The 27,252-nt window shown below is 45.9% G+C and overlaps 2 pseudogenes across 2 annotated transcripts; both read left to right on the top strand.

Annotated features, from left to right (window-relative positions):
• The first annotated feature begins 4,161 nt into the window (after nt 1–4,161).
• LOC101023772 lies at nt 4,162–6,482 on the top strand (annotated as a pseudogene). The gene has a single exon (XR_002524281.2). The product of XR_002524281.2 is annotated as a regulator of chromosome condensation pseudogene (transcript).
• LOC116269466 lies at nt 4,561–6,482 on the top strand (annotated as a pseudogene). The gene has a single exon (XR_004176996.1). The product of XR_004176996.1 is annotated as a regulator of chromosome condensation pseudogene (transcript).
• Nucleotides 6,483–27,252: the final 20,770 nt, after the last annotated feature.

A 27,252-nucleotide genomic window follows, 5' to 3' on the forward strand; every position in this document is an offset into this window, starting at 1 on the left:
TAATGTGATGTTTTCACTGATAATCAGCATTTAATCTTACCAAAATAATTTGAAGTTCAACCTCCGTGGACACCACCTCCATACAGTCATAACACACAATCACATAGATGGTTGAACATTACGGCATATGTGCAAAGGGGATGGTGCTTATGAACTTCAAATCAGGAAAGACATTGCTTCATTCTTGTTGTTAAGACCATTGACAAAATGAAGAGAAAGACCAAATGCATGAGTATCTATTTGCTTCATTATTTCTGTTCAATTCTAGCATAGGATCTTAGTAGGAGTTTTATAGATTGAATTGCGTCCTCCTAAAATTTATACACTGAAGCCCTAACTTCCAATGTGGCTGTATTTGGAGGTAGAATCTTTGGAAGAAATAAAGTTAAATGAAGTCAAAAGGGTAGGCCCTAATCCAATTTGACTAGTAGCTTGTAAGACGAGGGTGAGACACTGAGGGTATGCATACAGGCAAAACGCCATGTGAGGACAGCAGGGAGGCAGCCACCTGCAAGCCACGGAGAGAGAGTATGGGAGAAACCAAGCCTGCTACTGCATTCATCTCAGACTCCCAACATCCAGAACTGTGAGAAATTAATTTATGTTCTTTAAGTCACTCAGTCTGTGCTATTTTGTTATGGCAGCTTAAGCAGACTAATACAGGCACAAAACCTAGACATCCTGCCCAAAGAAGATGATGCCTGAGATGCCCAGTGAAAAAGTAGGAGGTAAAGAAAACAGATGCAAGGATATTTGAGGTGGAATCATGTTGTCTGATGTTTGGAGTGTTTTCTGCCAGCCTCTTATGGGCTCAGAGGATGGTGATGGAGCTACAATGCAGAGAGAAAGAAAAGATCAACACTTGACCTTCACATTTCAAAATAGTCTTGTGAAACTCATCAAAGTGACGATAAGGTGGTTCAGAAAAGTTATTTTAGGGATATATTTAAGATGTTGAAAAGCTAGAGCTACACTCACAAACAAAATAAGCATCAGCAGTGACAAGAGACAGAATGTGGACTCACATGGCCCAAGGCTAAAGCTGCAGAAACGGTTGCTGGTCCCACAAAGCCAACTGCCACTGGAAACCGGGCCCAAGCTCACTATTGGGGAGTGGTCCAGAACCAGCTTCCGTGTGTGAAACCTACAAGTTCATTGGGTTTCTGGGCACACAGACACGAATTCAAGCCTGAGATGGTTTTCCTGTGGCTGTAGATGATGATGAACTTTTCCCTGGGGTAGCGGGAGGGAAAGGTGGTATCCATTCATCCTCTGGAAGCCATGAAAAGCTGTGCTTTGGCCTGGTCACAGGATCAGTGATATCTCTATGGGTGCAAACCGTGGGTCACAAATATGAGAGCATTGATGGTGCAGAAAACCCAGGGACTGGGTAAAGGCAACAACAAAACCACCAGGCAGGAGAAGTGAATGCAGGGACAAGAAAAGGCAACTAAAACAAAAACCAATACCACACCATGGGCACAGTAGGAAATTCGTAGCACACGAGGAAAGCTACCACTATAACAATCATCCAACAGACAAAACAACCAAAAGGATTCACTCAGAGGAAATGAAGATAACATAGACCAATCCATTCACTGACCAATTCAATAGGAGTGTTGGGAAGCTACACATTTACAGTGCCGGGTACTGTTCTAGGTACCGAAGATGCATGGACAAGCGGACAGAAGTCCTTGCCTGGCTCAGGGGAAGGAGATAGCCAAACTAACTTAGATAGTACACTAAGAATTAGTAAGTGCAACAGAGAAAAATGAAGCAAAGTCAAGTCAATTCAGAATATGGGGCTGGGAAAGAATGGCTTACAATTTAAGTTGGATTTAAAAATAAAGATATTAAGCAGTTCTCCAAGAAATAGTGAAAGAAATACTATCGATCAAAACACCAGTTGATTATAAAACAAAAATTGGTGAAAATGAATAAAAAACAAGTGGACATAGAAAAAATAATAAGAAGCAGCCCATGAAATGAAAAATATAATCTTTAAAGTAAAAGACTGAAAGTTCAGTAGATGGGATGAAAATAAATAAACCAGACACAGTAAAAGATACAATTAATAAAATGGAAAATAACATTGGAAAATTTACGCATAATTCCACACAGAGATATATAGCAAGGAGACTATTAAACAAAGTTGGATAAAGCCAAATGTTGATTAGGATCAAATTTTCATTAGGATATAAGGATGTAGGAACCTCATACATAGCTAGTGGAAGTAAAGGCTATTACTATTCTGAAAGGCAATCTTGCACTAGTTAAATTAGGTATGTTCCTGGAGATAGGTAGAGACATAGATGGATACAGAGAGAGAGAGATGGATAGACAGATATGTGTATAGAGGTAGGAATAGGGATATCTCAAAGAAATGTTCTAAATCCAGTCAGAGGACAAATACAAGTGGGATTTATCTGTAGTGTCAAGGCTATAGAGAAGATTGGATGCTATCATTGGGAAATGAATTAGTAACACTTGGTTGGAGTACACCAAGCATTAATATGCAGCAATTAGAGGTAATGAACTTGACATGCACACAACAATATGTGTGTCTCTTACAAAATACAGTGTGACATATATAATTGTTTCCATAAATTAAAAATACATGTTCAGAAAACAATACATGTTTTAATATCACATATGAACAAAATAATACACATTAAACACACAGGAGTGGTTCTTCTGTGGGAGAGGGGAAATAAATAAATCATGGTAAAATAAAATAAACACATAGATAAAACAAGTGAGGGACCTTGTTATACACTAGTTGTCATGAAGTGAAGTGTGTGATTAACACAACCCTCAGTATCTGAGCTCCATGAAAAGGAAAAAAATAATTAAAAGCATAGTTATTTAAAGAGAAGTTAAAAGATATGAAAAATGATTGAGAACTTATAACATCAATCTAATGCAACTTTCAGAAGTAACAAGTAGAAGGGAAGGAGGAGGGACAATATTAGGAATGACAATGGGTGATAATTTTCAAGAGTTAACAAAGAATGGGAACTTTTTATTGAAATCATATGCTGAGAATAATAAGTTTATACATGAATATTAATCATAAATAAAATATAACAGCTCAAAATTAAAGAGGAATTATCCAAGTCTACCTAAGAGATTGTCTACCGCTATGGTCTGAATTTTTGTTTCCCCCTGAAATTCCTATGTTGAAATTCTAACCCCCAAGGTGATAGTATTAAGAGGTGGGCTCTTCGGGAGATGATTAGGTCATGAATATGGAGCCTTCATGAATGAGATCATAATGCTTTCATTTTTATTCATTTATTTATTTTTTTTGAGACAGAGTCTCACTCTGTTGCCCAAGCTGTAGTGCAGTGATACAATCTCAGCTTACTGCAACCTCTGCCTTCCAGGTTCAAATTATTCTCATGCCTCAGCCTCCTGAGTAGCTGGGATTACAGGTGAGTGCCACCATGCCTGGCTAATTTTTATGTTTGTAGTAGAGATGGGATTTCACCATGTTGCCCAGGCTGGTCTCGAACTCCTGACCACACGTAATATGCCTGCCTCAGCCTCCCAAAATATTGAGATTATAGGCATGAGTCACCATGCCCAGCCCATAATGCTTTTATAAAGTAAACCCCAAAAAGATCCCTTGACATACTACGTGAGAACACAGTGAGAAGGTGCCATCTGTGAACCTGGAAACAGGCTTTTACCAGACACTGAATCTTCCATAGCTTTAATCTTGTACTTCACAGCCTCTGTAACTGTGAGAAGTAAATTTCTGTTGTTTATAAGCCACCCAGCCTGTAAGATTATTTTATAGTAGCCTAAACAGACTAAGACTTCTACAAAAGAATTATACCCAGACTGACAGCAGACTTCCAATCAACCACAATAGAGGTGAGAAGAAAATGGAAAGTCATCTTCAAAGGAGCTGTGAGCCTAAATTCTGCACCCAGTTAACTGTCATTCCAGAGTATTTGAATTAAGGACATTTTCAGACATACAAGAATAAGAGAGTTTATACCTCCACTGAAAGAACCATTAAAAGATAAATTTTAGCAAGAAGGAAACTAAATTCAGAGGAGTAGAATACAACAAGAAATGGTGATTAAAGGAACTGGTAAACTATGTTGGTAGATGCAATGAATTCTTGATAGAAAAAATAAATATGGGCCTTGTGGCCGACGTGCACCGAGGACAGGAAGATGTCACCCAAGCGCATAGCTAAAAGAAGGTCCCCCCTAGCAGATGCCATCCCCAAAAGCAAGAAGGTGAAGGATGCGAGGGCTGCTGCCTCCCGCCACGTTCCTGGTGCCCGCTCCTGCCAAGTCTCACACAGGTCCCACAGCACAGAACCCGGCTTGGTGCTGACACTAGGCCAGGGCGATGTGGGCCAGCTGGGGCTGGGTGAGAATGTGATGGAGAGGAAGAAGCCAGCCCTGGTATCCATTCCAGAGGATGTTGTGCAGGCTGAGGCTGGGGGCATGCACACCGTGTGTCTAAGCAAAAGTAGCCAGGTCTATTCCTTCGGCTGCAATGATGAGGGTGCCCTGGGAAGGGACACATCAGTGAAGGGCTCGGAGATGATCCCTGGGAAAGTGGAGCTGCAAGAGAAGGTGGTACAGGTGTCAGCAGGAGACAGTCACACAGCAGCCCTCACGGAGGATGGCCGTGTCTTCCTCTGGGGCTCCTTCCAGGACAATAATGGTGTGATTGGGCTGTTGGAGCCCATGAAGAAGAGCATGGTGCCTGTGCAGGTGCAGCTGGACGTACCTGTGGTAAAGGTGGCCTCAGGAAACGACCACTTGGTGATGCTGACAGCTGATGGTGACCTCTACACTTTGGGCTGCGGGGAACAGGGCCAGCTAGCCTGTGTACCTGAGTTATTTGCCAACTGTGGTGGCCGGCAAAGTCTTGAATGACTCCTGGTCTTCAAGTGTGTGATGCTGAAATCCAGGGGAAGCCGGGGCCACGTGAGATTCCAGGATGCCTTTTGTGGTGCCTATTTCACCTTTGCCATCTCCCACGAGGGCCACGTGTACGGCTTTGGCCTCTCCAACTACCATCAGCTTGGAACTCCGGACACAGAATTTTGCTTCATACTCCAGAACCTAACATCCTTCAAGAATTCCACCAAGTCCTGGGTGGGCTTCTCTGGTGGCCAGCACCATACAGTCTGCATGGATTCAGAAGGAAAAGCATACAGCCTGGGCCAGGCTGAGTATGGGCGGCTGGGCCTTGGGGAGGGTGCTGAGGAGAAGAGCATACCCACCCTCATCTCCAGGCTGCCTGCTGTCTCCTCAGTGGCTTGTGGGGCCTCTGTGGGGTATGCTGTGACCAAGGATGGTTGTGTTTTCGCCTGGGGCATGGGCACCAACTACCAGCTGGGCACAGGGCAGGATGAGGATGCCTGGAGCCCTGTGGAGATGAGGGGCAAACAACTGGAGAACCATGTGGTCTTATCTGTGTCCAGCGGGGGCCAGCATGCAGTCCTATTAGTCAAGGACAAGGAACAGAGCTGATGAAGCCTCTGAGGGCCTGGCTTCTGTCCCACTCAACCTCCCTCACAGAACAGGGAAGCAGTGACAGCTGCAGATGGCAGCGGGCCTCTCCTCAGCCCTGAGCACTATGTCAGCTCCTGCCTTTTCCCATCAGCAGAACAGAATCCTTTTCCTATTTTTCTTCCTCCTCTTTGGAATTCTCCTGGGACCTACAGAATAAAGGAGGGAATGGACAGGGGATTTTCAGAAGGAACATGGCTCGCTCCAGAGCTATATGGTTAGACGTTTCTCCCCTTTTCCCTATCTTCCATGGTCCTGGTTGGCCCGGGCTTTACCTACTAGAAAACCAAAACCTCCCCCTTGGGGTTTGGTGCCCACTCTCTGAGAAGTTGGGTTCCATCAAGCCCCATTCTAGTCATGTGCCCCTTTCCTGTCCCTAACAGTCTACAGGCAAACCAATGGTACAGGCATAAGACCCGTCTGTCATGGACCCATGCCCAGAGAAACGTGCAGAAAAAGCAGAGCTGCATGGCTGTGGGCAACTCTAAGCCAAATATTTGGCTCAGAACAGGTGTCCATGGGACAAAAAAGAATGATCCTCCACTTGACCAAGAGAAAAATGATTCTCCCAGAAGCACAAAGCGTACTCTTGCCCCTCAGGCATTGCCTTTGTCCATCGCACCCATCCATTCATCTTTACCTGCAGCCAAGGGCCTGGAATCGCAAAGAGAAGCCACGCTGGGCTGGGCAGAGCAGAGCAGGGTATGGGGTGGGGAGAGAGGGTGGAGGGTTTTATAAACAAACTTAACAGCAATAATAAAAGGGGAGGGATTGAAGGAGGGACAGAGTGTTGGAGGGCCAGAGACTAGTCCTGAGATGGAAACAGCAACTTGTACAGTGGCTGAGAAAATAGGATATAGTTTTGGTTTTTTTTAATTGTAAAATATTTTGGAGGGAGAACAAAATCTTTTAACATTTTGAATAAATTTAGAGTTTTATTTAAAAAAGGAAAAAATCAATATGGAACTAAAGTTTTAGAGCAATAACACAGATGATGGAGCAGGGGTGTGTGAAGGGCATTTGAAGCATGCTAAGAGCAGTGTCATATTTGGATTGAAGACAGATATGCTGAATAATTTTAGATACTGCTTGAAAATATAAATGTGATTTTGTAAAGTGAAAATCCTAGGGGACAATCCATTCCACCAAATTGTAATAGAATCTCCAACTTCCAAAGCAAATAATAGGAAAAAGGAAGACATCTAGCATTGTTAATCCGTCAGAAGGAAGAAAAGAAGGTAGAAAACGGCAGCAAAAAAAGAAAAAAAAAAACACAAGAAATGGAACACATTAAAAAGCAGAAATAATAATAAACCTAAATGAATTACATTATCTCACTAGAAAACACAATCAAATTCAATTTTTAAAATTTTAGTATAAGCTGCCTGCAAAAGAGTTACCCAAATAAAACTAAACACAACGTTTGAAAATAAAAGTGTGTGTGCTGAGGGAGGGGAGGGGTTAAAAAGAAATAATCTAAGCAAAATCTGGCTCTACACTAGAATTAAGATAATCAAAAACTTGCAGACACCTAGCAACATACCTTCAATGAGTATTTATTGAGTATGCACTTATAAATACATACCTATATATGTGACTATGTGTATGTGTCTGTGCACACATAACTATATATATATATAGGCATATGTGCACATACACATACAATGAATTACAAGGGGAATTTGAAAAACTAATAGCTGCAGTGGGGGATTTTAAGAATGCTTTTCTCAGACGCTGGTTAAGGTCTAGGAGAAAATAACCTTCCTCAAAGGACAAGAAGGAAACCCTCAGCTGGTGGTGTGGCATGCACATGCTTTAGAGTTGGCCTATAGAATCTGACCCTCTTCTGATCACCTTGGACTCTTCATTCTTCTGCCCACCCACTCACAGCAAGACATGCTTACTGAGTGGCCAGTCAGCATCCGGCATGGGGCAGGGGATAGAAGTGAGCAGGGCCCAGCTTCTGTCTGCAAGGAGCCCACAGATCCTCAAACAGATGGTCCTATTAGAGACAACCATGACATTCTGGCAGGCAGAGAATAAGAGGATTCCGGGATCCTGGAAGTGTTCCTGGAGGAAAAATCATCTTAGGTAAATCTTGGAGACAGTTAGGAATTGGCTAAGTGAGGAAGGTGGATGGGGTTGTAAGAGAGAGGGATAGACCCAGAGGTATGAGAGAGCACGGTGTGTCAGGAACCTTGGCTGAGTATCCTAGAACATAGCAGGTGGCGGGGGGTAGGAGGAGAGCAGTAGAAGAGGTGGCAACTCAGCCATGAAGAGACAGAGTCAGGTTGCCTTGATGAGGAATCTGGACTGTATCCTGAAGGTGATGGGCCAAGAACATAATGGGGCTAGTACCAGATTTCAGCAAGACCAAGGTCTCAGCATTGCAGAGGGGAAGAGACTGCAGGCCAGGTGGGAGCTTTTCTTATGTCTTATGAGGATATTGTGTCATTCAAGTAATTACTCATTCAGTTGGTTTTTCCCTTCAACCTTTTATTAGAACCTTCATGTGCTATTCCTTTTCTCTCCACCAGGGAAATGAAAACAATCAGACCTGGTCTGTTCTCTGTGGGTTAATAGTTTAGGTGAGGTGGTTGCTGTACTATGCAATGAAAGCTGCAACAAAAACTGATGGCATGCAAGGTTTCTGGAATGATTGAGAATGACCTGCTTATTCTGCTTGGGGGAACCAGGGAGGGCTTCTTTGGGGAGGTGGCATATCTGTTGAGTTCTGAAAGATGATGAAGGTCTCGTGGAACACAGTTGGCAGAGGAACTCTCACACAAACGCACAAACTTTTGAGCATGTCAGGTTGTGGGTGGGTTATAAGCGTTAAATGATGGAGGTGGTTTCATCATTCATATTTTTCACGTGTGGAAATTGAGAACTGGAGAGATTATGTTGCTCGTCAAAGATCAGTCATTGCGGACTCCAGGTCATTGCTCTTTTTACTATTCTGCCTACATCGCTTTCTTTATTGTTGTCTTAATTTTATTCAAAGAAATGATAATGGAAACGTGGTTTTTGGAGGAAAGCATTTGGGCCATGTGTATTGGTGTATGTGCCTAAACATGTGTGTAGGTGTGTGTGTAAATTTGTTGCAAATGAGTATGATTCTATGTACTCTGTGAGTCAGATATCCATTAATCAACCTCTAAAACCATGCCTTTGTGGGTGACAGATGTTTGGATTCAATTATAATGATGGGAAAGTTGCTTTTCCTTCCAAGGAAAGAAGGTATTATTTGAGGGTGAAAGTCAGCCATATATAACATTGGTGATGAATATTGTTCATTGTGGAAACACTCTGAAAGTGGCCTGTTTAAAAGAGGGTAATGCATTCAGAAGCTTTTAACCCACTGGATTTAATTGCAACCGAGTGCCAAAATAAACCCCCTGTTAACAAACCTCCAGCTTTCCACTGATTTCTCGCACTTGCTCCCAGCTGTGAGTGAAGAATGGAAGTCAGATGCTTGGATTGCTTGCAATGTGTATAAAGAATTCACATGTGAATCTTTGGCTGCTCTACAAACAGGAAAGTATCCTTTCATAAAAAGGATATTCAGGCCAGGGGCAGAGGGAAACCCAGGGCCACGTTGTTATCTGTTGACTAACTCCTGTCCATTACACATAATCAAGACTTAGCTAAATAACTACCATTAACTGAACTGAATATGAATAATTTTCGGTTCATCTAAGACTGATTAAGGGTAAGTATTTTTCGTAAGTCATCCAGAATAATATAATCCACTATTGCTCCAAAGTTGTCCCAAAGGGCTTCACTTTGGTTCAACTCAATACAAGTACATTTTGTTCATTTGAACAGATATTAAATAATACCTAGTAGATGCCAGACACTGTGAGTAGCCCAGTGCTCCTCCTCAGAGAGAATTGTCAAGAATCGGAACAGGCAAATGTAGCAAAATCTTTTGTTGCCAACTTCCGTTCATTAATTAAATGAAATTTTAAACCCTAAGAGTATACAAAAACAAAAAAAGGAGAGAGAGAAAGGAAGCAGTCAGTTGTCACTGTCCTTCCGATGGCCCACAGGCCACAGGGGCTGCTATCTCAAGGGTGGCATTCAACACTCTCTGTGGTCCATCCCCAGGTCCTTGTGCAACTTCTCTGCTATCTCTCATCTCTGCCATCTTCTAACCCTCCAATTATACACAGTATGTGTCTTTGTGAATGTCATTTCTCCTGCCTAGAAGCTGACACATTTGTCTTCCTCAACGAAGCACCTTCAACACACAGGAAAATGTGACCTTTGGATAATCACTATTGCCTTCCCAGTACTTACCACAGATGCCCAGTAAATATTAGCTGAAGGAATGAATGTTCATGTCGTATATACTGTGGGCTCTAGGGCCATTACAATATCCAAAAAGTAAACATCAGCTATATAGGTTTTATATTCAAAATTGGCATACATCTGTAAGACTAAGAACATGCACAAGAAGAGATCATTAGTGTGTCTTTATCACCAGGTACAAGAGATGTGAAGTCCTTCCTCACCTGCATGCTCTAGCAATTGTGTGAGGTGGATGTTTTGTCCCCATGGTACAAAGCAAGCTTAAGGAAGTTCACTAACTTAATCAGAATTACCCAACAAAAAAATGGTGAGATGGAGAATTGATCTTACAGCCATCTGCCTGATTCGACCATACCACCCTGAATCTGCACCTGGTTGACCGACCCAGTCATGCTCATTCCTAGGGGCCTGTCTGCCATGTGGGAGCAGATGGGACTCTACCATGCACTCAGTGTTGGGGTCACTGCTTTGCTCATGGGGGCTCATACTGTGAGTGAGCATCATGTGGTACACTTGATGCTGTGGCTGAGATGAGCTTCCAGAAGCCCATAAAAGGTGCTTGGCTGCCCACGTGTTTTCAGCCCTTCTCCAGTTTGAACAGTAAAGAGTGGTGGTAGGAGGCTCATATGTCATACCCAGATGCTCTGCTGGCTCTCCTGGGTGACTTGGGCTGCTCTCACAGGGCCATCCTGAGGCCTCATGCAGACCTAACAAATCTAGCCCAACCCAACCAGACGTCTACATTCCTCCCCTTGGTGGCTGCAGCAGCTCTCTCTACTGGTTCTCCTCCTGCTTCTCTGGCTGGTGCTTCTCAGTCTCCTTTACTGGTTGTTCTTGTTCTGCCCACAGCTTGATTGCTGGTCATCCCAAGGACTCTATGTACTCAATGCCATAGATGCTGGGGATACAAAGACAAATGATACCAGGGAGACTGTCCATTTTTTTCAACAACCTGTGGTCCTGTAGAGGAAAAAGGTAATGCAAGATTAGATTGTTCTGGAGACTCTAATGGGAACCAAATGTGTTCTGTTTGGGACATAGAGGAGAGTCATAACTGGAGCCTGGAACCTTTTCTGTAGAGAGAGAAGAGAACAGTGGAGCTGAGTAATAAGAGATGAGCAGGTTTTAACAGTAGAGGGGACATGAGGGAAGCAGAGGGCAATTCATGCAAGTGCAGACAGCACTAGGAAATGTGTGGATGTCTGAACAGTTTGTCAGGTCAGAGGCACTGTGAGTAGCTCCCAGTGCCTGGAGCATTGGGTGCAAAATGGGTGTTGTGGATGATGGAAGAAGGCTGGAGCAGTCAGTCTGGTCTGGATTTGGAAGATCCAAGGGTCCTAGCCTTTCCCTTGAAGTTAGTAGACATTCACTGAAGGAATTTTACAAGGAGGGACTCTGATCCTGTTTGTATTTTAGGAATATTATTCATGATCTGAAGAGGACATGCCTATGGGTTTGGATAAGAGAGAAAAGAGAAAGACAAGACTGGAAGCAGGAAGATCAGTGAGGAGTTGTTGCTTCAGTGGAGGGGGAATATGAGGATGCCCTGCACCAAGGAGGACCAGTGGAAATTGATGGGTGGCATTTTGGACGACATGATCTAGAGGTAGAGTCCACAGGGCTTCATCTGAAATTGAGTCAAAAAATGAAGTGAATGAGAAGAAGTAGCCCAGCTAACTACTCTATCTCCTGTATTTCTGGATCGGACATCTGAAAGAAGGGTATTGGTGTTGTTTTTGTTGTTGTTGTTGTTGTTGTTGTTGTTTTTGTCATTTAAAAAAATAAACTCTTAAATTTTAGATTTACAGAAAAGTTTCAAATATAGTACAGAGCATCCCCATCTTTCCCACACCTAGTTTTCTCTGTTCCTTCTAATGAACCAATATTGATACATTATCTTTAACTCAAGTCCACACCTTGTTCAGATTTCATTAGTTTTTGTCCAGTGTCCTTTTTCTGTTTCAGAATTCCATTCAGGATTCGTGACCTTTAGTTGTCACATCTCTTTAGGCTCCTTTTGGCTGTGATGTTTTCTCAGACTTGAAAAGTACCAATCAGGCATTTGTTTATTTTTCCTTTCAGGTCTATCATTTTTTTGCTTCATGTGCTATAGTGCTCTGTTGTTTGAACATTAAACATTTAGGATTACTATGTCTTCTTGGTTGATTTATTATATAATATCCCTACTATCTCTAGTAATTTTCTTAGCTTTGAAATCTATCTGAGCTTAATATAGCTACTCCTGCTTTCTTTAATGTTTGCCTGTTATATGGTTTCCATCCTTTTATTTTCAGCCCATCTACATTGTTATGTTGAAGGCAAGTTTTCTGCAAATAGCATATAGTTGAGTAGCGCTTTGTAATTCGCTATGCCAGTGTCTTTTAATTGATATATTTAGACCCATTTATATTTCATGAAATGATTGATATTTTAGGGCTTTACATCTGCCTTTTTAATTTTTTTGTTTTCTGTTTTACATTTCTTAGTTTTCTTTTGTTCCTGCCTACCTATGGGCTACTTAAGCATTTTTAGAATTATATTTTGATTATATTTAGATTTTGTGTATCGTTTTGTATAGCTTTTCTTAGTGGTTGCTCTAAGTATTACTAGATGTATATAGATATGTGTACATATACACACATAACTTATCATGATGTACTTAATGTCATCTTACTAGTTTGCATAAAGTATAGAAAAAATACCTTCTTTTAGATTAATTTATCTCTCTCTTTTCTTAATATAAATGTCTTACATATTTTCTCTGCATGTATTTAGAGCCACATCAGTTATATAATTTTTGCTTTAGTCAGCCAAAATAATTTAGAAAACTCAAGAGAAAAAGGAAAGTCAATTGTATTTGCTAATATTTTTGCTTATCATGTTCCTTTTTCCTTTCTTATTTCCAAAGTCCCTTCTTTTATTATTATTTTATTTCTGTTCAGAGAACTTTCTTCAACTATTCTTTCAGGATATATCTGCTGTCAATAAATTCTCTATTTGTTCTTTGTCTGAGAGTATATTTATTTCTCCTTCATTTCTGAAGGATATTTTCACTTCTGAAGTATATTATCACTTATATGTGGAATTCCAGGTTGAAAATTTTTTTCCTTCAACACTTGAAAAATGTAATGTCACTTCCTTCTGGTCTCAATGGTTTCTGATGAAAAATCCATGGTCATTCCAATTGTTTTTCCCCTATATCTCAGGTGTTATCTCTCCTTGACTGCTTTCAATTTTCTTTGTCTTTGGTTTTCAAAAGGCTGATTATGACGTGCTTTGATATGGATTTCTATGGCTCATCCTGCTGAGGTCACTCAACTTTAAAAATCTGTAGATTTATATCTTTTACCAAATTTGAGAAGTTTTGGGACATTCTATCCCTGAGTACTTTTCCAGCCCTATTCTTTTTCTCATCTTCTTCTACGACTCCAACAACACAAATGTTAGATCTTTTGTTATCGTCCTACAGGTGCTTCAGGCTTTGCTATTTTTGCTTAGTCTATTTTCTCTGTGTTGTTCAAATTGGGCCTAGGCAGAGTCCTCAAGAGGCCCAACAATTAAACTGTGGGCAGAATAAGAAAAGCCATAGAGGAAACTGGGAACTAACAGCCAGAGAAGCAGGAAGAGAACCAGTAGAGAGATGCTGCAGAAACTAAAAGGAAGATATTGCAAGAAAAGGGCAGTTGGCAGGGCTGGATACCAGAGAGGCCAGAGAGGTGAGAACTGAACAGAGCCTTTGGGATTTGACATGAAGCAGTCATTGTAAAGGCAAAAGATTGATTGCTATGGCTTAAAGGCTGAACAAAAAAAGGAGTTATTACTTCCATTTTACAGACTAGAAAACTGAGGTTTGGGAAGATTATCTAGGTAATGTATCCAATGTCATTCAGTTAGTAAAATGACTCAACAGGGACATAAATCCAGATCTTCCAAAGCCAAGGCCAGGCTTTTCCTCTATAGTACTGGAAGAAAAGGAAAGAGGGTCAGTGATGAAGCAGCCCATCTGTAGGGTGACCAGGGATCCAAGCGAATTCCAGTTTCGGCCTGTTATTTTGATATACCTATTGGCATTGAGGTACAGACAGAGAAACATAGATATCTGGATCTCCTTTTTCTCTCTCTGTGTGTTCCTCTTTGTCTCTGTTTTTCTGTCTTTCTCTGTCTCTCTTCCAACCTCACTTCACTGTCAAACTGCTCCAGGTTGAAGGATAAATTACATGGTCACACTAGTCACTACTCATCACCCACCTCCCAGTTTGACCTCTAGCCATAAATTGTCTAGACATCCCCATGCCTGTCTCACCACTTATAAACCACCTCAAATTTAGTGGTGCAAAACAAAAGTCGATTTGTTATAGTCATGGATGTTGTGGGTCAGGAATTTGAATGACATGGAGGAGATGGTTTGTCTCTGCTCTCTGGTATCTGGGACTCAGCTGGAGGCTAGAATCTTCAGATGACTTCTTCACTCATCTGTCTGCCTGAGCTGAGAATACTGCAAGTCTGGACTTAGCCAGATGTCTTGTTGACACCCAAGCCACTCTCTTGGGTGTGGACTTAGCATGGCAGCTGAGTTGCAAGAGGAAGTATCCCACAAGGGAACCAACAAAGTCTCTTCTGACCCAACCAGAATCATGTAGCATCACTTCCAATGCATTCTGTTGGTTACAAGCAAGTGGCTACACCCTGCCAAGATTCACAGTGGAGGGGTCTGGTCTCCCCGTCCTGTGGGCAGAGTGGCAAAGTCTCATTGCAGAAGAACATGTGGGAAGGAGATGCTGCTGGTGCAATCTTTAGAAAATGCACTCAGCCACAATGGCCCATTCCTTTCTGCTCCCAGACTGGAGCAGAAAATGAAGAGGGAGCCAGGGAGTCTGGCTAGTATGAACTGTAGATGAACCACAAAAGGACCTTGCTGTCAGGTGTATACACATCTTAACAGCAAAACTGTCATGGGGCAGGTGAGAAATGCAGTTATGTGAAGGCACTCCAAAGCAAGCTCCCCCACCTGACTGCTCCAAGTCTGCTCTGTAGTGCTGGAGCAATGAGCGCACAGTGTCTGCTAAGGTTTGAATATGTCCCCAAAAAGCATGTGTTGGGAACTTAAATCCCCAACGCATCACTGTTGGGAGGTGGCGCTTACTGCAAGATGTTTAGGTCATGAGAGCTGTGCCCTCATAAAAGGATTAATGCTGATTATAAAAAGGCTTGAGGCTGCGAGTTTGATCTTTTTTTCTCTCTCGCCCTCTCTTTTCCCTTCTGCCTTGCTATGACAGAGCAAGAGGGCCCTCACAAGATGCCAGGCCATCAATCTTAGACTTCCCAGCCTCCAGAACCATGATCCAATAAATGTTTATTATATATTACCCAGTTTTGGGAATTCTGTTATAGCAGCATAAAAAGGAATAAGATAGTGTCCCAGGGAGGACTCTTCTCTGGAAAGTGAATTCATTTCATGGAAAACATTTTAAAGCATATAAAGTTAACTTGCAATTTGGCAAACATGTAGCAAGTCACCTGATTAAAGCAGACACTTACTGAATGTGGATAAGACAGTATTACACAACAGGCTCTGTGGGAGTTGCTCATTCAGGGACATCACCACTGCCTTGTCGGGGAGGAAATAGAAACTTTGTCATTCACCCAGGTATCATTCTAGGGATGGCAGAGCTGAACTGTGAACCAGGGCCCTCCATGCACAACCGTCACTCTTCTGGTTAACTCCTGCTGTTTCCCAGAAAAACAAAACAAAACAAAACAAACAAAAACCCCAGCTGTGTAGGCTCCAGGGGCCTGTGGGACGGCAATGGGTTTCTGGGTGTCTCCAACCCATGTGTGTGTATGTTGGTGGCGGGGGCTTAGTGTGAATGTGCACACAGGTTCCATAGCCTTTCCTCATTTCAAAAGCCCCATCACACAATCAGCACATTCAAAGAGAATACACATTTTGGGCTTCAGCAGGGACTTCAAAGGGCTTTACAAAGCTCTATTACTTGGTTTATAGGTCTCCAAGGCTTCAAGCGTTTTTGGTTTTTTTGCACCAAGTGGTGAAGAACGTAATTAAATGTGAACATTAAAATGTCAGGTAGTAATTAACAAAGAAAAAGGGCCTGTGTTGCCTGCCAGGGGTCCTCCTCCATTAGGCAGGCAGGCCCAAGCCAGCAAGCGGGGCAGGGCCAGCAGGAGTCCAGGCAAGGGCTGGACCTCCCAACTACCATTCCAGTCCCAGAGGAGGGGATGAGAGAGCTCACAGCACTGGGACTAAAAGATCACCACTTCTATTAGGAGATGGTCATCCCCACATGCCTGCTCTGTGATAGAACCTGGGTTGGGCCTGGGGACATTGAGGCCCTGAATATGGCCCCTGACACAGGCACCCAGACATACCAGGGCGTCACCATGGCTTCATGAAAACCTCACTAGAACCTCATGAGGGCCTCACTAGGCCTCCCCAGGGCCTCACCAGGACTGTACTAGGGCCTCACCAAGGCCTCACCATGGCTGTACCAGGCCTCACTAGAGCCTCACGAGTGCTCATCACAGCTTCATCAGGGCCTCACCAGGTCTCACCAGGGCCTCACCAGGACCTCACCAGGCCTTGCCAGGCCCTCAACTGGGCCTCACCAGGGCCTGGCTTCTCTCCGGCTTCCCCCCTGCCACCCCAGAGTACCATGCCGCAGTCCCCCTGCACTGTTCTCTGCCTCCCCAGGGCACATGTGCCCTACCTGTTCAGAGGCTTGTCCTGCAATTGTCCAAGCACCTAGAAGACCTCTCCTCACTCTTTACCTGAACAACTCCTATGGGCTTCTCAGGATTCGGTTTCAAAGCAACCTCTGGGGGACGTCTTCTCTGACTTGCTTTTAGTAAGTCCTCACTCCTTTTTCTCTAAAGGCACTTGCTTCCGTTCTTTTCCCCTCTGACCACAGTGTGTCATTACATTTTTCTGTGTGTGTTTATTCTTCAGCCCAGCCCCATGTGGGTTCCTTAGGATGAGGACTGAATCTCATTCTCCCTGAGAGAGTGCCCAGTGCCCACTACCAGTGTGTGCCTGATGAGTACATATAATAGTGAATGAGGGGCCTGGTCAGGGGAGACCCCCCACGCCTGGATGGTGGCAACACAGAGGGAAGAAGAACCCAGCTGAAGGCCCCTGGGGAGTTACTGAAGCACTCGGGACCCAACCAGTCTGTGGGTCTCTGGAGTTTTCCAAAAGGGATAGGAACTAATCCCCGACACTGACAGCCTTTCCTCTTCACCATGAGGGTGATCGCCCTGCTTGTTGCCGTCCTCCAGAGCCTGAGGCCAATGGATGGAGCAAGAGGTGGGGGGACCCATGGCTATCTGTGACCACTGCAGGCCCTGCTGTTGTGTGAGCTTCACCCTGAGGGGGTGGTGGATTTAGGCTGGCAGCAGGCTGGGCTCCATCTCATCTGTCTGTCCCTGCTGAACCCCCCACCCGTAGACTACCTTCATTCAGGCTGGCCTCCCTTGGCTGGTGTGTGACTACAGCCTCCTTCTCTCCTCCAGCCCCAGGGCCCCCTGCCTTCTGACTCTCCTCTGGAAGAACTCCCTATCCTTCCTGCAGCGGGCAACCTGGTGGAAGCCCCTTAGCAGCTCACACTCTGCCCTGCCCTGTAGCCTAAGCTTTTCCTCCCAGCACTTCCCATAAAGACCACCAACTACTGGGTCCTGAACATGCCGCACCTGTCCCCAGGCTTCCACACTTTCACCTGCACCCCCTCCCCACTATGCTTCTCCATGGCCACCTGGAGAGCACTTCATGTTTTAAGACAGAGCTTGATCCTCAAACACCTTCTTCAGGCAGCCTGAGCTGCCCCTGCTCTCCCCACAGAGCGGGCTGTGGGAGTGTAGGTCTTCCAAGCTGGCTTGAACAAATGGAGCTGAAGGGGCCGAAAGTAGGTCTGGCCCATCCTGGCACTTTGGTTTTGGGACCAGAGCACTGGGTTGTGATTCAGAACCCACTTCAAGGAAGAGATGGGGCATAACTCAGTGGTTGTAACTCCCACTGTCACAGCTATGTGTGCTCTGTCTGCATTTCCAAGAGTGTGTGCAATCCCAGCCCAGCCACAGCCCAAGGGTGTCCACTGATCACCACAACCCCGACCCAGGAGGCCTCATTCAGCAGCCTTCTGCCCCCCTTTCTGTTCCTGACACAAATCAGGGAGCCTCAGGCCTTCTCTGGATGCCGTGAATCCAGAATGTAACCAGAAAGAAGAACACAAAGAGGCATGGACTCTCTGCCCTCTCCACTTCACATGGTAGGTGTAATACACAAAAGCTGCTCTTTTAGGGTGACAGAGAGCCACAGAATCTCAGTGCTAAGTCAGCTACCATGGACTCGATATTCCAGAGTCAACCCCTTCCTGGGCTACAGAGGCTCTTGCCTCTTCTAGTAGGGAAAAGAGGCAGATACGAATTCAGGGAAAGGCCTTCTCTCAAAATAAAAAAAGTGCTGCTGTGGCAAAGGCCCTGAAAGAGTGGCCTGTGGTGTGCACACACATCGACGCATGCTAGAGCTTGTATTTGTCCATTATTGAACTGCTATAAAGAAGTACCTGAGACTGGGTAATTTATAAAGGGAAGAAGTTTAATTTGCTCCTGGTTCTGCAGGCCGTACAGGAAGCATAGTGGCTTCTGCTTCTGGGGAGGCCTCAGGAAACTTACAATCATGGCAGAAGATAGAGAAGAAGCAGGTATCTCACATGGCAGAAGCAGGAGCGAGAAACAGGTGGGAGATGCCACACACTTTGAAACAACCAGATCTCATGAGAACTCTATTAGGAGAACAGCACCGAGGGGATGGTGCTAAACCATTTGTGAAGGATCCACCTCTATGATCCAAATGCCTCCCACCAGGCCCCACCTCCAACATTGGGGATTACAATTAGACATGAGATTTGGGTTGGGGACACAGATCCAAATCATATCAGAGCTATTTTCTCACTGGGAAGACCAAGTACCTGAAGGAGAGAGGAAGCCCTGGGAAGAGGAGAGGGGAGAGGAACTGAGGCACAGAGTGCATGCAGGAAGGCCCTGGTGTGGGCGGGAGTGTGGGGTGAGGACATGGTGGGGAGGAGGCTTGGGAAACAGAGGGACTGGATGGGGAGGAGGCAGGAGAGGAAAACAGGGCAGTCTGCATGTGGACTCTGGCCAGGGGGAGGGATTTTCTCCATCCCACAAGCAAGAATAAATCCAGATGCAGGTGAGCAATGGACAGCCCCTGCAGATGCAAGTGTGGCTGCTGAATGGGAAAGGGATGTGGGCCCAAGACAGGGGATGGATTTGGGCAAGATGGACGTGGTGAACACAAAGTGAGGTGAGTGGGTTTGGAGGGTATAGGAGGTGGTGAAATTGTGAGTCTGGAATGGGTTGGGTACAAGACGCGGTAGAGCAAGATGCCAGGGAAGCCCCTGGTCCCCGACCTCTGCACCTGCTCATGGTTGCTGGTGCCTCTGTGGATCTCAGATGAGTTTCTTTTCAGCCTGGGCCCATCTCTCATCAGCAGTAAAGACTCCTAAACCCTGATGACAGAGAATCTCTGCCATCTCTCCCTTCCCTCCTTGTCTACTTCCTCTGCCCCCAGGGCACCAACCACCTGGCCTCCCACCTCCTGTCAGTCCATTCTCCCAGAACAGCCCTTTGGGGAGCCATCACTGTCTCACTTGGCAAATGAGGAAACTGAGGCTTAGCAAGGTTTGTGGCCTCTGTTGAGTCTAGGCAGCAGCAGCTCGGCAGCTCCTGCCCCATGGCATGTACCTGAGGACGCATGGAGGACCCGCATGAAAACAAGTCCTTCTTGCTCCTGACACTGAAGACAGTTGCAGACCTCTGAGCCTGCTGAGTAGTGGCTTGGTCACTTATTGGCCCAATTCTGGCAGCTGAGGGTGGCCCTCTGGCCCTCACATATGCTTAATGAGTCAGGCTGAGTGGCTGGGGATCTCATGCCCACACCACCAGGGCAATTTGGGATTCTCATTGGTTGAGAATTGAAAAGGGAATTATTATTTCTGGGGCATTGTTTAGCAACTATGCCCTCTTCCAAGGCACTGTCAGAGTTACACAGTTACACGGCTCTCCTGTTCTATGTGAAGTCTGCCTTCTTTGCCTGCCCTGTCTTTCATGTGTTGACACCACAAAGATAAAACTGTCTAGCAAGTGCAGATGGCCAGCAGCTAACCTCAACAGGGCCTCCCAAATTCCCGGTGAGGGAAGCTGATGCGCAGCTTGGCTCTCACACTGCAGGTAAAATGTCCCACAGCACTTAACCCTCACTCCCTTCTGTTTTATTATCACATTATTCACCTGAGATGGCTTTTGAATCATGTGCACTTCAACGGCTTCCTGCATCTGGAGAGTGTCAGGGGAGAATTTCAAACATGAAATATGTCAGGTTTAAAATGCGCCACATCCTCGCACCTTCAAACCCTCCCACAGCTCATGGCATCTTGCCCTGAAAGGCCTTTTCCCAAGTCTTCCAGGCTGGGGCTCCCTCTGCTCTGATGCCAGGTTCCAGGAGAGGAAGGGGTTGCAGAGCCTGAGAGGACAAGCCACTCAATAGCCAGTGTGTGGATGCTAGAAGCTGACATTTGGGTTCGAGCCCACTCATGGCTCTGTGCCTCAGTTGTCTCATCTGTAAAATGGAGATAACCACACTGCCGGCCTCACAGGAACACAGTGAGGTGAACCAAGTTAATGTATGTAGGGCACCAGGAACAGAGCCTGGCATGTGCTCAAACCAAATCCACACATGAGTTGCTATTGTCACAAATATTTCTCAAACACCTGCTAGGTGTCAAGCCCTGTGTAATTTACTTTCCATTCGTATCCTGGCTGGAGACCCACAGGTCTCACTAGGGGATGGGAGGCAGGAAAAACAGGCAGAGGTCAGGGTAGTACCTGGCCCTGCTCTCCCCAGTGGGAAATGCTTCTGGGTAGGACACAGGAAAGAAAGGCCACAGATTCTTGCTCTCAGATTTTGCCAGTGAGAGGTGAGGCCAGCTGGACTTCCTGGGTCGAGCGGGGACCTGGGGAACTTTTGTCTTACAAGAGAATTGTAAAACGCAGGAACTTTCCTGTCTTACAAGAGGAAGAGGACTGTAAAACGCATCAATCAGCACTCTGTAAAACGCACCAATCAGCAGGATTCTAAAAGTAGCCAGTCACAGGGAGGATTGAAAAAACGTCACTCTGATAGGACAGAAACAGAACATGGGAGGGGACAATAAGGGAATAAAAGCTGGCCACACCCCGCCCCCCCCAGCCGGCAGCAGCAATGGCTGGGGTTCACTTGCAGGCTGTGGGACCCTTGTACTTTTGATCTTCACAATAAACCATGCTACTGCTCACTCTTTGGGTCCGTGCCATCTTTAAGAGCTGTGACACTCACTGCGAAAGTCCGCAGCTTCATTCTTTTTTTTGAGACGAAATCTTGCTCTTGTCACCCAGGCCAGAGTGGTGCAGTGGCACGATCTTGGCTCACTGCAACCTCCACATCCCGGGTTGAAGCAATTCTCCTGCCTCAGCCTCCTGAGTAGCTGGCGTTACAGGCACCTGCCACCACGCCTGGCTAATTTTGTATTTTTAGTAGAGATGGAGTTTCGCCATGTTGGCCAGGCTGATTTTGAACTCCTGGCCTCGTGATCCGCCTCGGCCTCCCAAAGTGCTGGGATTATAGGCGTGAGCCACCCTGCCTGGCCCGTGGCTTCACTCTTGAAGTCAGCGAGACCACGAACCCACTGGCAAGAACCAACTCCAGACACACCAGGATCACAGGGACTCCTTTTACCGAGGGCCTGAGGTGGGCTGTCACTTGCCCACAGCTACACGTGCTGGATCCCAGGCCTCATTTCCTCGTGCTGGGCCTGTTCAGCTGTAAACGCCATCCCAGTGTCTGGCCTCTGCATCTGACCATACCTCTTCCTGGTCCTTGTTGCCTTTTCCTCTTTCATTGAAGTCAAGGGCACAGAAAAGTGCTTGACCAGCCCTGCAGGGCCCTGGGTGCCCTCTGACCCTGCCTGTGACCATGACAAACATCATGACCCAGAAATTCTGCTAACTCAGAAACACAGTTGCAGGCTTTCTCCTGAGCTTGGGTTAATAATTGCATTTGTATTTCTCTTTCTTTCTCTCGCTCTCTTTTTATTTAGTTAGTTATTTATCTGTTGGGTCAGGAATAGCAATATGTCAACCCAAAATGTTTTAAAAAATCACTGAGTTATTATTATAAGCTACAGCACTGTGGGGTGGGATAGGCTCTTGTGTTACTCAAACTTGCATTACAGAATAAACTTTCCTATGAAATATGGTGAGCTCTTTTTGGAACTCAAGCAGCTCATGAGAGAGTTGCTTTAGGAGCTGTGTTGTTTGTTTTGATGGCCTCCTTGGAAGGGCACATCAGTGGGGTTTGGGTCCTGGACACATAAGAGGCTGTGAGCAGGAAGCTTGGGCTCACTGAGTCTCAGCCTCCCTCTGTCTCCAGGAGAGCAGGGTCCCTGATCGGGGCATGAGGAGACAGTCATTGAGCAATTGTGCTTGAACTAGCTGGACAAACATGGAAGGAAGGGAGTCTTATATGTACAACATGCCCCCATTGTGCATGGTCTCTTCCAAGTACCTTTATCATCATCCTCACGGCTCTGATTTTCTTCATCTAATTAAGACACAAAGGTATCATTTACTTGTGAAAGGCACCTAGTTAGCAGATTGAAGAGCTTGAATTCAAACCTAGATTTTCCCAAAAAACTGTGCCCTCATAAAGAAAGAGCCACTGGTTGGTTGGAGCAAGTGGGAGCGGCAGAGAGAACAAGTTAAGTAAAACATTTTTTTTTCTGGATAAGTGAGGGAACAAACCAAGTATGATTATGGGACTGGGGGTGGTGCCAGCTTTGGACATCCTTAGCTCCTCTTCCAGAAGGGCCAAGGTTGGGGATTTGGGGGAGAGAGACAGGAGAGGTGATGGGGAAGGAATGAGAATCAGGGCTACTACCTTGCTGTGCCCTGGAACCTGGGTGGTCTGGCAGGGCCAAGAGGAGAAGCAGTCTCCTGCCTGTTCTCCTACCTGATTCCCTGGTCATGAGGCAGATTCCAGGAGAAGCTAGAATCCGTATTAGTGGGTGCTGACTTTACAACATCCCAGATCCCAGATCCCCAGCCTTCCATGAGGATCTTACCTCAAGAGACTGTGCGGCTTCCCTGAAGAAGTCAGAGGAATTGGTTTCTTGGCCTTTCATCTCACGTCTTGGAGAATCTCTAAGCCCACCTGAAACCACAGGTAATGGGGAGGGGGCAGAGCACTTTGTGTCCACAAGAGCTCCCAGGAGGCACTTGAAGTGACACTCTCCATGGATCCATGGACTCCTGTGCTTGCTCACAGGTGTCCCAGGGAAATCAGAGAGGAGCTAGTTCCCTTTTGAGGTCCAGGCTGTCAGACTCACCCAGGTCTTGGAAATTTTTAAGCAAATCCTGTAGACCTGACTGCAACTATCCCCACAGAAATTGTGCAGGGACAGACATTTGCTCTCATGGATGCCAATATCAGCCTGAATGAAGCTCCCAGCAGTGTCTGGCCTAAGGTCAGTGTCTGTAGCAATACTAAACATCCATGAGTTTAGTATGACTCCTAAGCCTTCAACTCTCCTCTGAATCTTTCTCTTCTGGGCCCCCCAAAATGTCTGAGTTTCCTTGGGATTGTCTGTCTTGAAAGAGGTCTTTGTTCTAAGCTATGAGAATCAATACAATCATAGGACTAAGGTGTGGGAGGATGCTTATCAAGTGTAAATAGCGTGCATACGTGGCCAGGAACCCTACAGCTAAGGAGTCAGGCTGGACCAAGGGTGAGGTGGGGTCTGCTGGCACTCTGCTCTTGTTGCCCAGAGTTTTGGAGGTTAGTTAGCTTTTTTGGGAATATAGAATCTAGGGAATTAGTCTCACTGACTTTTTATTATAATGAAAGGACCTGAATCAGGGGCTGAATCACTTCCCTGGGAAGATAAGTGAGGCCACTGGACAGAACCTCAGGTCTTGGATGACAGCAGTGAAGAAACAGACCAAAAAGAGGGTCAACTTCTAGTCCTCTCTTTACCCCCACCAGAGCCCTGAACCATGGGACCAGGGGATAAGGGTCCTGGAATATTCAGTGACTCCAGAAGCCAGTTAACCACAGAGAATCAAACGAAAAACCTCAGTCAGCTAATGTGGCTCCACTCCATATCCGCCTTGAGCGCAAGGGGCATGGGGAGCGGGGCTGCTAAGTGAAGCAGTGTCACTTCCAGGCCTTGGCAACCTCATTGCAGCTGAAGTCCATGGAAGCTGCAGTGCTGAGGCCAGCAGACAGTCTGCCAAGCTTGAGATGCCTGATGGGCAATAACAAGAAAGGGGAGCTCCAGCCTGGCTTGGTGTTGAGTCTCTGGGAAGAAAACCAAACAAATCCAGGATGGGTTAGCTTTCTCCTGTGGTTGTACTCTCTCTCCTGCAGTCAGGAGAAAGAAAAGAAAGATTGAAAGAACAGAAAGAGAGAGAGAGAGAGAAAGAGAAAGAAAGAAAAGAAGGAAGGAAGGAAGGAAGGAAGGAAGGAAGGAAGAAAGAAAGAAAGAAAGAAAGAAAGAAAGAAAGAAAGAAAGAAAGAAAGAAAAGAAAGAAAGAGAAAGAAAGGAAGGAAGAAAGAGAGAGAGGGAGGGAGGGAGGGAAAGAAAGAGAAAGAGAGAAAGAGAAAAAGAAGGAAGGGAAGGAAGGAGGGAGAAAAATGAACGAAAGAGAAAAAAAGAAAGAAAGAAAAGAAAAGAAAAGAAAGGAAGAAGAAAAAGAGAAAGAAAGAGAGAAGAAAAGAGGCAGGAACGAGGAGGCCCTGACACTTGTGACTGAGCCCTGCAGAAGGGTCTGTGATGAGGACCTCAGGAAGTAAAGACCTCACCTAGACCCTGAAGCTCACTTCCGGGTGTTCTGCTGTGATGCCAGGACTGGACACCAGAGCATCCTCTATGACATGGGCTCTACTCTCCAGGTCACCTGAAGGTATCAGGGATTTCTGACCTGGAGACAAGCAAACCCAGTGGGAGGTGCTGTTGCCTTGTGACATCTGAGGGGCTAATGTGGAGGGGGGACAGGCTTCTTCCTTATGACACCCAGAGCTCAAGCTGGGGCCCAGAAGGGCCATTCAAAAGGAACTCAATTTCAGTGCAATCTGAGTGCATCAATTGGGGTTTACCAAAAGAAGCAGACCCAGTAAGAGATAGATGATTTGTTGTTGGACATTGAGCTAACGCCATCCTGGGGGTGGTTTTTTAAGCAGTCTCTGCAAGGTTATGGTCTCCAGAGCTGATGCTGGAGCTTGAAGTCTGTGAGATAGGCCATCAGGAAGGGAAGGGCGTGAGCAAGTTGAAACCTGGAAGCAGGAGGGAGAGTGGGGACCGTGCCCATTCTTGTTGCCTCTGACTATGGTGACAAGGGTGTCCTGTAGAAGCAGGGACCCTCCCTCACAGTGTTAAACACAGGCACCTGGGCCAAGAGGCAGAGAAGGTGGCCTGGCTGTGGCTTCATGCCATTGGGGTGAATTACCAGGCCAGCAATAATAGGTATGTGCTGCTATTTCTCCATTGACTTTCCAGTCTCCCAAGACTTTTCTGTGTGACTGACCCTAACCATAAACAGCTGATGGTGAGCACCAGGAAATGTAGTCCTGGCCAGCCAACCTGACATCAGAAGGCCAGTGCAGCAAGAAGGGCCTGTCTCACACTCAGAGCTGTCTTGAGTGGGATGGGCTGTTCTGGGGGAAGGCTGTCCCCTCAGTAGCTCCATCCAAGTGGCAGCTGCACAGTTATCCAATGGGGATGCTGTGCTTTGGCTCTGCAACCATGAGGTGCTTTTGCAGCCTTGGGATTCTATGAGTGGGAGGCAGGAGGATGGGATAGCTGTGCAATTCCACAGGAACAGTCACAGGGAACCCCACCCACTGCCTTCTGCACCCATCCTGGAGGAAACCTGGTGCTCTGGTCAGGGAGGGGCTGGTCTGCAGGTGAGACGTGTAGAGCCTGAGGGACATGGTGGGAGGTGGCCTTTCCTTCACCTGGCCTGGGACTCACTGTAAATGTCACCCCTTTGGGCTGACCCACAGTGACATGAAATTGCCCTCATAAATGCTGCCCTGAAGAGGTCTCTGGGTGTGGGACTGATAGGGGGCTCTAGGAATGGACAGTCAGGGAGAGCAGTTGGTCTCTGCCAGCCCTCACCATAAGGATTGGCCTGGTAGAGTGGATCATTCAGCCCAGGTCCTAGCCCTGATGTGTGGGTGTGACAGCAGCTCTGAGCACCCAGGATGGCAGCCTGAGTGCAGGCCCTGGAATCCAGGCTTGACTCACCACCCCAGTGGGTAGGTCAGCTGGCTCCATCCTCTCCCCTCCCCAGGACCAGCTGACCCTAACTCAGTAGGCTGGGTGCTGGCCAGTCCCAGAGTTTCACTCCTAGGTGGGAGGTACCGAGAAGTCCATTGCTGTTGGAAAAAAGGTCTCAAAAAACCCACAGCAGGGACCACAGAAAGGGTCTCTACTAGTGAGGACATCAAGGAAAAATGTGGAAATTACTTAGGCATTTCCCAAAAACTCACATATGGCACTTGGCCACCTCTATGTGCAATAAAAAGATGATCAGCCAACCTGGCCCTCGCCTGGTTCTGCTACTTCCCCACTTCTGCTGCTTCCCCATTGCAGGAAGATGGCAGCTCTCTAAACCTCAGATTCTCCATCTGCCAATCAGGAAAAAAGGCTAACGGCCAGTGCCCCATACACAGGACTGACTACATAATGTACTATGTACAGCCTAATGCAAAATCAAAATATGATCCCTTTGCTCAAAAATTAAGAATTTCAAAAACCACAATAACAGCGTGTTACACCAAGCACAGGGCTCTTCTAAACAGAGTGCAGTGGGATTTCACAGGGAACGTCAAGTGTGAGGCAAGCCCTGCCCACACACTCTCTGGTGCCTCTGCCATGTGTCTAAAGCGTGTGTATGTATTTATCGCGAGAATGGAGGTATATATCCTGCAGCTCATGCTGTACTGTAGACATGCCGGTGGGGGTGGGAATATATTTAGTCTCTGGAAGAATTTTGATTCAAGATTCCTGGGTGACCAAGGACCCAAGTTGGAGGCACCCTAGTTGGGGCCCTGACTAATGAAACTAAAATCTTATTTAAACAAAATGTCCTTCAAATGCAAGCTATTATCACAAAAGATCGTTTTTAAAAACTGTGAACATAAGGCCACAGAGTTACTAAATGTCCACAGAATATGCATATCCTGAAAATATGTTTGTGAACTTAATGGGGATCGGTAGACTCTGGCCAGCAGGGCCATGGCCATACTCCCCAACCTCCACTTGGG

This window comes from Papio anubis, chromosome 11 (genome assembly GCF_008728515.1).
Source record: "Papio anubis isolate 15944 chromosome 11, Panubis1.0, whole genome shotgun sequence".
Taxonomy (NCBI): Eukaryota; Metazoa; Chordata; class Mammalia; order Primates; family Cercopithecidae; genus Papio; species Papio anubis.